This window comes from Silurus meridionalis, chromosome 9 (assembly GCF_014805685.1).
Source record: "Silurus meridionalis isolate SWU-2019-XX chromosome 9, ASM1480568v1, whole genome shotgun sequence".
In the NCBI taxonomy this organism is placed as follows: Eukaryota; Metazoa; Chordata; class Actinopteri; order Siluriformes; family Siluridae; genus Silurus; species Silurus meridionalis.
This window is the reverse complement of record NC_060892.1, coordinates 638,990-649,877: the sequence shown is the minus strand read 5'-3', so window position 1 is coordinate 649,877 and position 10,888 is coordinate 638,990.

The window sequence follows — 10,888 nt, the reverse complement described above, 5'->3', positions numbered from 1 at the left end:
GATGTAGAGTGTGATAGTGCAGTAGATGTGTGATAGTGCAGTAGATGTGATAGTGCAGTAGATGTGATAGTGCAGTAGATGTGCAGTAGATGTAGAGTGTGAGTGCAGTAGATGTGTGATAGTGCAGTAGATGTAGAGTGTGATAGTGCAGTAGATGTGTGATAGTGCAGTAGATGTAGAGTGTGATAGTGCAGTAGATGTAGAGTGTGATAGTGCAGTAGATGTAGAGTGTGATAGTGCAGTAGATGTAGAGTGTAATTGTGCAGTAGATGTGTGATAGTGCAGTAGATGTGTGATAGTGCAGTAGATGTAGAGTGTAATTGTGCAGTAGATGTGTGATAGTGCAGTAGATGTAGAGTGTGATAGTGCAGTAGATGTAGAGTGTAATTGTCCAGTAGATGTGTGATAGTGCAGTAGATGTGATAGCAGTAGATGTAGAGTGTAATTGTGCAGTAGATGTGTGATAGTGCAGTAGATGTGCAGTAGATGTAGAGTGTGAGTGCAGTAGATGTAGAGTGTGATAGTGCAGTAGATGTAGAGTGATAGTGCAGTAGATGTAGAGTGTAATTGTGCAGTAGATGTGATAGTGCAGTAGATGTGTGATAGTGCAGTAGATGTAGAGTGTGATAGTGCAGTAGATGTGTGATAGTGCAGTAGATGTGTGATAGTGCAGTAGATGTAGAGTGTTATAGTGCAGTAGATGTAGAGTGTAATTGTGCAGTAGATGTGTGATAGTGCAGTAGATGTGTGATAGTGCAGTAGAGTGTGATAGTGCAGTAGATGTAGAGTGTGATAGTGCAGTAGATGTGTGATAGTGCAGTAGATGTGTGATAGTGCAGTAGATGTGCAGTAGATGTGTGATAGTGCAGTAATTGTGTGATATAGTGCAGTAGATGTAGAGTGTGATAGTGCAGTAGATGTGTGATAGTGCAGTAATTGTGTGATATAGTGCAGTAGATGTAGAGTGTGATAGTGCAGTAGATGTGTGATAGTGCAGTAATTGTGTGATAGTGCAGTAGATGTAGAGTGTGATAGTGCAGTAGATGTGTGATAGTGCAGTAATTGTGTGATATAGTGCAGTAGATGTAGAGTGTGATAGTGCAGTAGATGTGTGATAGTGCAGTAATTGTGTGATATAGTGCAGTAGATGTAGAGTGTGATAGTGCAGTAGATGTGTGATAGTGCAGTAATTGTATGATATAGTGCAGTAGATGTAGAGTGTGATAGTGCAGTAGATGTGTGATAGTGCAGTAATTGTGTGATATAGTGCAGTATGTAGGAGACAGGGAGAAGTTTCAGACACAGGTGTTGTTTCAGGTTGCATCACACCTCAGCATTGTTGATTATTTCCCTGTAACGCTTCTCCCTTTGTTAATCCTTGTTAATGAAAATGCATAACATTTAGAAACACATGTCCCACAGTGCTTTGAGGTTATTGAACAGTTTAACACATATCTATAGAAAGGCTGGGAGACACCGTCTATGATAAGCGTCAATTTGGACCATGTTCTTCTCTGCAGCACCAGCAAAGATGATGATATCTTTCATGATCATCATCACTGTGAAAGGTGCTCATCATCCCAGCAGCAGTAAGAGCATAACTGTCACTGTCCTTCTGGGAGCCATTCGTCTAGTGGCACTGTTACTGTGTCTGTGAAAAAGTGAAGAGCAGGCAATATTACAGCACAGCACAGAAAACCTATAAGTCACTGTCATGGCACAGTACATACCCATACAGCAACTGAGTAAAGGAAATAGGACAATGCAGCATGAGATGCTGATACGAAACAATGTATTTCTACACAACTCAGTGTCCTATCGCTCCTATTTTTATCATTTCTAAAATTCTGCCTTGTCATTTGGGTTGAGTTTACTAAAGTTTAAACCTAAAAGTAGTTTGGATCTGAACATCTGAACTCCTATTTCGAAAGCACAATATCAGTAAATTATTTTTGTGTTTGTAAACATGTATAGAAATAAACCTGTGTATCAACATATTGAATTTCTTATCACACAGAGATTTGGTGATAAAGTGATTTGAATCCTGACAAAGTCACAGCCATCAATGATCATAAGCTAATGGAGCAAAACTGATCATGGGCTCTAGGTGGCAGGGTCATGCTTTCTTCCCTGTAAATCACAATATTAGATAATCACGTGCGTCTGTGAGGTCTTGTATTACAGTTTTTCTCAGTTGCTTTGAAGTGAATGAATTTCAGCAGCACAAATGTATTTATTTGATTTCTATTGATTGTAAGAGACCAGACAGGATTCACATTTTTACTGTACTGTATTAGTGTCTGTTTGTTTCCAGGTTTTTAATCCATTTTCAGAAATTGTAATTCTGTGTTTTGTCGCCAAGAAGTTGAAGGTTCACGAGATTCACCTTTGACCTGTTTTAGAGAACTGGTTGATTATTGGTTGATCTGATGTCGTTCACTTGCCTTCATTAGTGACGTTCAAGATTCATCTGCACAATTCATCAATTCAACACATTTACAAAATAAAGTTTAATAAAAGTTTAGATGACAGATGATGACAACTGATTTGATCATTTTGCATTCAATGATTTATATAATGAACTGATGCTGAGATGTTTTGGGGGTTAAAACTGTGAAACCAGTAGAATATATTTTGATCAACATGAAGATAAACAACTGATAATGTTGGAAACAGCAGACACTTGAACACAATCTATTAAATGAATGTAAAAAACATTCGCAATTTTATCAAAGCAACAACGAAATGCTTTTATGATGTTTACAAGTGATTACATGACGGAGAGGTTGAACAAGTAGTTTTGAGAATTTCATTTCTGATCTGAGAAACGCTCGAAAGCAACTGAGAAAACCTGTGAGAATACGGTAGACAGCTCTTTCCTCCACGTGTACTATAGAGGCATGTGACACAGGAAGACCAGCTGTTCTTGAAAGCCGGCTTCACATGTAGCAAAATATTCACATGATAGCCTCAGGCAGATGTTCCTGAAACGGAGAGGAGCTGCTGGTGGGAAGAAAAAGCATTTGACATTAGTGGGAAGAACATTGACTACAATCTGCAAACAATTATTACACTTTCATATATGAATAGCTTATATTTATATATTTATATATTTATATATTTATATATTCATATATATATATATATATATATATATATGAGTTTGTATAAAAAAGTTTGGAGACTCGCTCTGTTTACAAGAAGTTCTTTTTTTATCTACATTTTCACACCATCACCTTAAAAATAGTCTCCTTGCACAGTAATACAGCTCCCAGTCTTCTTCTGGAACGTGTCCTGGAAGTCTCCTTCCCAGCTGCGATTCGTGCCGGATCTTTGAGCTGCATCTTCATCTTTGAGAAGAGGGTGGAAGTCCACATCTGGCGAGTAGGTGGGTGCGGAAGTGAGATCATGTGGATCGTGATGCTGACCAGTTTCGACATTTTTGGGGGTTGAGCTCGTTGAAGGTCTTCCTGATCTCTCTTCGTCTTCCAGCGATGTTCTTCCACTGTTGAAGCTCACGTGCCGCTCGAAACACCTCGAACAACTCGTTGCAGCGTCGCCATATGCTGAAAGTACATCACGTCAAAAGTCTCTTGCAGAATGCAGAATTTCACGTTTGCTGTCCATGATGAAATTGCAGACGTGGAAACACACGCAGGTCAGAACTGCACCAGTTACTCCAGTTAGAATACCGTCATATATATTGGATCCAGAGCCTATCACAGGAACACTGAGTGTGAGGCGGATGGAATATTTCACCAGATCAGTTCACCATGCACATGCATCTAGTATTTTGGGACCAACCTGAAGATGCAGAACAAAACCCATCCTCAATACAGGTACCACGAGATCAGGGGCAAATCATGAGACAGAAAGATAAGATACACCTTTATTGATCCCACAGTGGGAAAACATCTGGAAACATGGCGCACAGGGAAAGCATTTACATTCACATGACCTCTATAAAACTGAGCAGTTGATGGGTAAAGGTCCAGCAGGGCAGTTTGGTGGTGCTGGGATTTAAACTCACAACCTTTTGATCAGAAGTCCAACATCATAACCACAATGGTTTTATTTAGAACATTTTTCTACAATTGGATTTATTGTGATTTACAAATATCTAATCTACAACATCAAGTACAGAAAGCATGTGAAATTATGTGTGAATAAAAACGTATTTTTCACTTTTCTTAATGCCGGGAATTTGATTAAGAATATAAAGTAGACTTTGAACTTTGGGAAACATGCCATGGCCTGAATTTGATGATGCTTTGAACACACTGTTTTGGTGAGGAGCGATGGACTCCTGGGAAAGGTGGGAAATACTGAGCATGGAAAAATATTCACAAACCTCAGTGGAAGTTCTTCATCTCCTCTCCAGCCAGTCTCTGTACACTAAATAATGTCTTCAGACCTATTTCACTTTAAAGCCTTCAGTCAGGTGTGTGTTTGAACATGGATAAGCTTCAGGACTGCAGCGATGACCTTGAGAACGAGCACCTTTGAACCTACAACAGTAAACAAAGACATGTACGAGTACGAGTATGAGTGAAGTCAATACAGCGATGGTACTGAGGTTTAGAAAGACTAATATCTTCTCCAGTTCTAGAGACAGAGACTCTGATTATCACTGACATTGTGCTGAAAATGGTTCATGACAACATCTGGATGAAGGTGCGCTTGTGATGCTTATAAAGTGTACAAAACAACAATCAGTAATTAAACTTTCTCTGTGCAGTCATGGCAGATCAATCGACCGTATTTTATAGCAGTGCATTGTGATGCGTAATCTCATCCCTTACTTTAATAATAACCATAATAATAATCATCATCTTTATTTTATATACTGCTTTTAAACGTTACATCTCAAAGCCCTTTCCAGGCATAAACATAGGAAGAAAAAAAACAATAATAATAATAATAATAATAATATTAATAAGACAATACAATAAGTAAATAAAATAAACATTACGAGATACAGATACATCACAAAAATATAAAATAATAAAAAATCACTTGAAGCTCTCCTGAAAAATCTAGTTTCAAGAGCAGATTTAAAAACACTTATAGATTCAACTTGTTTTATCTCAATGGGGAAAAAATTCCACAGTTTTGTTGTTTGTAAGAAAAAAGCATGATTTTATTTATTTATACTCAAATTCTACAGTATTTAATTACAACACAAAAAAAGTTCCTCAAAGTGGATTATTAAGCTTTAAGCTGATAAAGTATTCAAATGTTCTGATTTATATTATAAACAAAACCAGAGAACAACTTGATTTGAGCAGAAAGTGAATAGAATGGGTCCTGATCCTGAATCCACCCTCCACTGCAGGTTATGGTCCCTTCGCCCTTCGTTCAGGTCTTCTTCTGGATGATGTTCTCTTTGATTGGAGGCGACTCTGTTCAGCTGGAGATGTTTCTCATCAACGCCCTGGAGATCCATGAGATTACGGAGTAAGAACAGGAGCTTTGAGGATGGATTTGGACTGTAGTTAATATCAACAGTCTTCTACACTGACTCAGGACTACAGTTTGCTCTGATCTCCATCACTGCACCTCAACATCATTTATCTGTAATAAATGGACATTCGGTGGAACACAGATGAGGATGGGTTCCCTCTGAGTCTGGTTCCTCTCAAGGTTTCTTCCTTCTGCATCTCAGGGAGTTTTTCCTTCACCACAGTCTCCACCGACTTGTTCATCAGGGACAAACTTACACTTATAAAGAACATCTTCACTTTTATCACCACATTATCTGTGTAAAGCTGCTCTGAGACAATGTTCATTATTAAAAGCTCAATACAAATAAAAATGGATTGAATTGAATTGAATTGAATTGAATTTATTTATGGTGTTTGTTTCCTGCTTTAACCAACTTCCACTATTCCAAAATAAAGTTTATATACAGTATTGAACTGTGATCAAGATTTGTTTTTTTTTCCAAAGTCTCTGCCACAGGGGTACACGTGTGGCATTACTGCCACCTGCTGGTCAATTAAAGTAAACACAATAACTGTAAAAACCGCTCGTGATTATATTTACTTTTTCGACAACGAATATAAAAAACCGCACATCTACAACGAAATCTAATTTCTACAGGTTTGGGCTGATATTTACTGCAATTCTGTTGGCAGGTATTTATACAATAATGGCTGTTTGTTGAGTTATTTTCAGAGGACAGTAAATCTGTACTGCTTCACAAACTGCACACTGATACTCTAAAATAATAAAATATATACAAGTTTCATTTGTATTGACCCTTACGAAGATACTTAAATAGCTGCTAAAATGTGAGGGGTGCACTCACTTTTGAGCGATTCTGTACTTCATACAGGGAGTGCAGAATTATTAGGCAAATGAGTATTTTGACCACATCATCCTCGTTATGCATGTTGTCTTACTCCAAGCTGTATAGGCTGGAAAGCCTACTACCAATTAAGCATATTAGGTGATGTGCATCTCTGTAATGAGAAGGGGTGTGGTCTAATGACATCAACACCCTATATCAGGTGTGCATAATTATTAGGCAACTTCCTTTCCTTTGGCAAAATGGGTCAAAAGAAGGACTTGACAGGCTCAGAAAAGTCAAAAATAGTGAGATATATTGCAGAGGGATGCAGCAGTCTTAAAATAGCCAAGCTTCTGAAGCGTGATCATCGAACAATCAAGCGTTTCATTCAAAATAGTCGACAGGGTCGCAAGAAGCGTGTGGAAAAACCAAGGCGCAAAATAACTGCCCGTGAACTGAGAAAAGTCAAGCGTGCAGCTGCCAAGATGCCACTTGCCACCAGTTTGGCCATATTTCAGAGCTGCAACATCACTGAGTGCCCAAAAGCACAAGGTGTGCAATACTCAGAGACATGGCCAAGGTAAGAAAGGCAGAAAGTCGACCACCACTGAACAAGACACACAAGCTGAAACGTCAAGACTGGGCCAAGAAATATCTCAAGACTGATTTTTCTAAGGTTTTATGGACTGATGAAATGAGAGTGAGTCTTGATGGGCCAGATGGATGGGCCCGTGGCTGGATTGGTAAAGGGCAGAGAGCTCCAGTCCGACTCAGACGCCAGCAAGGTGGAGGTGGAGTACTGGTTTGGGCTGGTATCATCAAAGATGAGCTTGTGGGGCCTTTTCGGGTTGAGGATGGAGTCAAGCTGAACTCCCAGTCCTACTGCCAGTTTCTGGAAGACACCTTCTTCAAGCAGTGGTACAGGAAGAAGTCTGCATCCTTCAAGAAAACATGATTTTCATGCAGGACAATGCTCCATCACACACGCCCAAGTACTCCACAGCGTGGCTGGCAAGAAAGGGTATAAAAGAAGAAAATCTAATGATATGGCCTCCTTGTTCACCTGATCTGAACCCCATTGAGAACCTGTGGTCCATCATCAAATGTGCGATTTACAAGGAGGGAAAACAGTACACCTCTCTGAACAGTGTCTGGGAGGCTGTGGTTGCTGCTGCACGCAATGTTGATGGTGAACAGATCAAAACACTGACAGAATCCATGGATGGCAGGCTTTTGAGTGTCCTTGCAAAGAAAGGTGGCTATATTGGTCACTGATTTGTTTTTGTTTGGTTTTGAATGTCAGAAATGTATATTTGTGAATGTTGAGATGTTATATTGGTTTCACTGGTAAAATAAATAATTGAAATGGGTATGAATTTGTTTTTGTTGTTGCCTAATAATTATGCACAGTAATAGTCACCTGCACACACAGATATCCCCCTAAAATAGCTAAAACTAAAAACTACTTCCAAAAATATTCAGCTTTGATATTAATGAGTTTTTTGTGTTCATTGAGAACATGGTTGTTGTTCAAATTAAATCCTCAAATAAAATTAATCCTCAAAAATACAACTTGCCTAATAATTCTGCACTCACTGTATGTGTCTATGACCTTTATAAGGGAGTTAATAAAACAGTCTTAAGTGAGAAACTGAGAAATCTGACTTTTTTCTTGTGACATCATGAATCTAATTAAACACCAGGTGACCTTTAGATTTACAGGAGAAATGTCTGTTCAGAGAATTCTGAACAGAAGGTTGTGAGTTCAAATCCCAGCACCCCCACTCCACCACTCAGCCCTTAACCTTTCCCAAATGAAATAATAATAATAATAATAATAATAATAATAATAATAATAATAATAATAAGTTGCTCTGGATGAAGGCATCTCCCAAATGTAGTAAACATAAATACATTTCCATCCAAGAAGTAAAATCTGTCACAGTTTTGTCTTCGTAAGGACATTCGTCTCGTCCCCATGCACATAACAGTAGTTATTAGTTATTAGTTTAGAAAAAGTTGAGTTTTACTTTCATTTCAGTTCAGAATTGCCCATAAAATATAAACACCATCACCATAATTTACAAACTAGAATAAATAAATAAATAAATAAATAAATAAATAAATAAATAAATAAATGAATGAATGAATGAATGAATGAATGACAGTAAATGCAACACTCAGAAACACAAGAACACTCCGAGCAGCACTACAATCAGTTCTTCTCTTATTAACGATTAGCAGAAAAATCGAATCTCTTTATTCTCTTTTCTCTGCCTCGGACTCTGATATTCCTCTGTTTCCTCCTGATCCAATCTGCAGCTTTTGCAGTTTATTTCTGTTTTTAATCTCCAGTGTGTGTGTTTTATGTTCAGACCTCAGGTATAGAATACAGCCCTCAGCATTACGTACCCCAGATTACTCCGTGTGTGTTCCTGAAGGTGGTTAATCAGGAGTTTGTAACTACAGACAAGTGAACATTATTACAGTAGTTTGAGAAACACTGCTCACAAGAAGATCAGAAAGTGTGAACAATCACAAACTGTAAACAGAATCATTTCAATGTGATTTATTTAAAACAGATACACTCAGGGCCAAAAGTTTGTGGACACCTGTCCATGCTTCTTTTCGAAACATCCCATTCCACATTGTAGTTCCCATTTGCTGTTTAATAACCTCCACTCTTCTGGGAATCTGTTCCATGTTCTTCAGCCACAAGGGTGTTAGTAAAGTCAGGTATGGGTGTAGGTGAGAAGGTGAGGAGGCCTCGGTGCAGTCAGCATTCACATTCATCACAAAGGTGTTCAATAGGGCTGGATGTTTACAGCAGGTGATCTTCCACTCCAACTCATGTAAAGCATATCTTAATGGAGCTGGCTTTGTGCCTTTAACAGTTTGGTGAAGATCCACTAATGGCTGGAAATGCTTTTGTCTCTAAAGTGAATTCGAACCTCGTTGTGGTCATTAATTTGTGGCAGTTGCCCGCAGTGCCGCTAGGGGGCAGTGCAGCGTGTTTAATGGTCACTCCATCCGCACCGCTCTCTGCCCTGAACTTGACCTTGGAAGAACAATGCAGATACGGACATATTGTGTAGAAAAAAAACCCTCTGTGTTTGGAATTTCATATTAAAGCATTTATTAACAAACATCTAAATGTGTTTTTTTTTTTTCACACAACAACACAGTTAAATATTATTTTTCGGAAATTTAGACTGAAGCTCAAACTCTGAGCTCAGATCCTGCACCTGACTGCACCTGAACATTTCATCTGACCTGTTTTTTCTACATTAAATCCCAGATCACTCCATTTTATCCCCTCCACATTCCCCATATTTACAATCCGGTGCTTCATGACCACTCACACACTCCGGCTCGCTGCTGCTGAGCTTCTGCTGGTGCTCCTGAAAAACCAGAATCTTCTCTGAGACAAGTAGATTTAGTGTTCTGGTGTTAAAGCCCCAGACTCAGGAACTCATCACACTGTGTATCTGAAATAGTTCTCTTTCAATAAACCACACCGGTGTGGACAAAATTATACATATTTCTATTTGTATTGTGTTCAAGAGAGTATGAGAGATGTGCTGATATAAAAATATAAATTTTAGATGTATTTTATATTTGATATTATTCATATTAATTTATATTTATATATGATTATTATCATTGTTCATATTTGTTAGAAAAAGATTGAAAAATGTGATCTGCTTTCTTTTCTGACATTTTGCCAATAAATTCACAAATTCTGATCCTAAATGATGTGTAATATAAATATTTGTTATTATTTTGATTATAAAAAAGGGAATGGATTATTAATAATGTTAATCCAGAAAAACATGTCAGTGACCTTGACATTGTGTGTTGGATTAAATATTAAGGTGAAAAAGAGAAACATGAGAATAATGTGTACATTAATCTGCGTGGGACTTCCTCCTTTTTATCCTCAGAAATACAGACAATTATAAACATGTACATTTTACAAGTATAAAAACTGCAGCCTACAAGTGAAAACAACAACAACTAAAAATATCTATTTTTTAATCCCAGGTTTATTATTATTATTATTATTATTAATATTATTATTATTATTATTATTATTATTATTATTATTATTATTATTATTATTATTATTTGTAAGCATTTCTTTCATAAAATATATATATATATATATATATATATATATATACAAATATTATATATATATATATATATACAGTATATATATAAACAAATTAAAAAATAAATAAAATATATAAAATATATAACCACTTTATACGTGACTGATGTTATGTTGTAAAAACATGCAGATACGAGGTATTAATAAAGAAAAGCTCAGGATAAATGACACTGTGTTCATACACAACGGAGCATTTCTGCAGAGAAACGAGTTCAAAATGTCCAGCGACCATCAGGTGACCATACAGACGTGTTTGCAGATCACAAAATAATCCATATCACATTCCCTTTGATCTTTTTTGCACACGTCTGCTTCAGCATGGTTTTAGTGTGAGTCTGTTTTTTATACAGTTTGCATTGTTATATTTTTTATATTTCATATTTCATATAAATATGTTTTTTTTAGACTGAATGCATTTACAC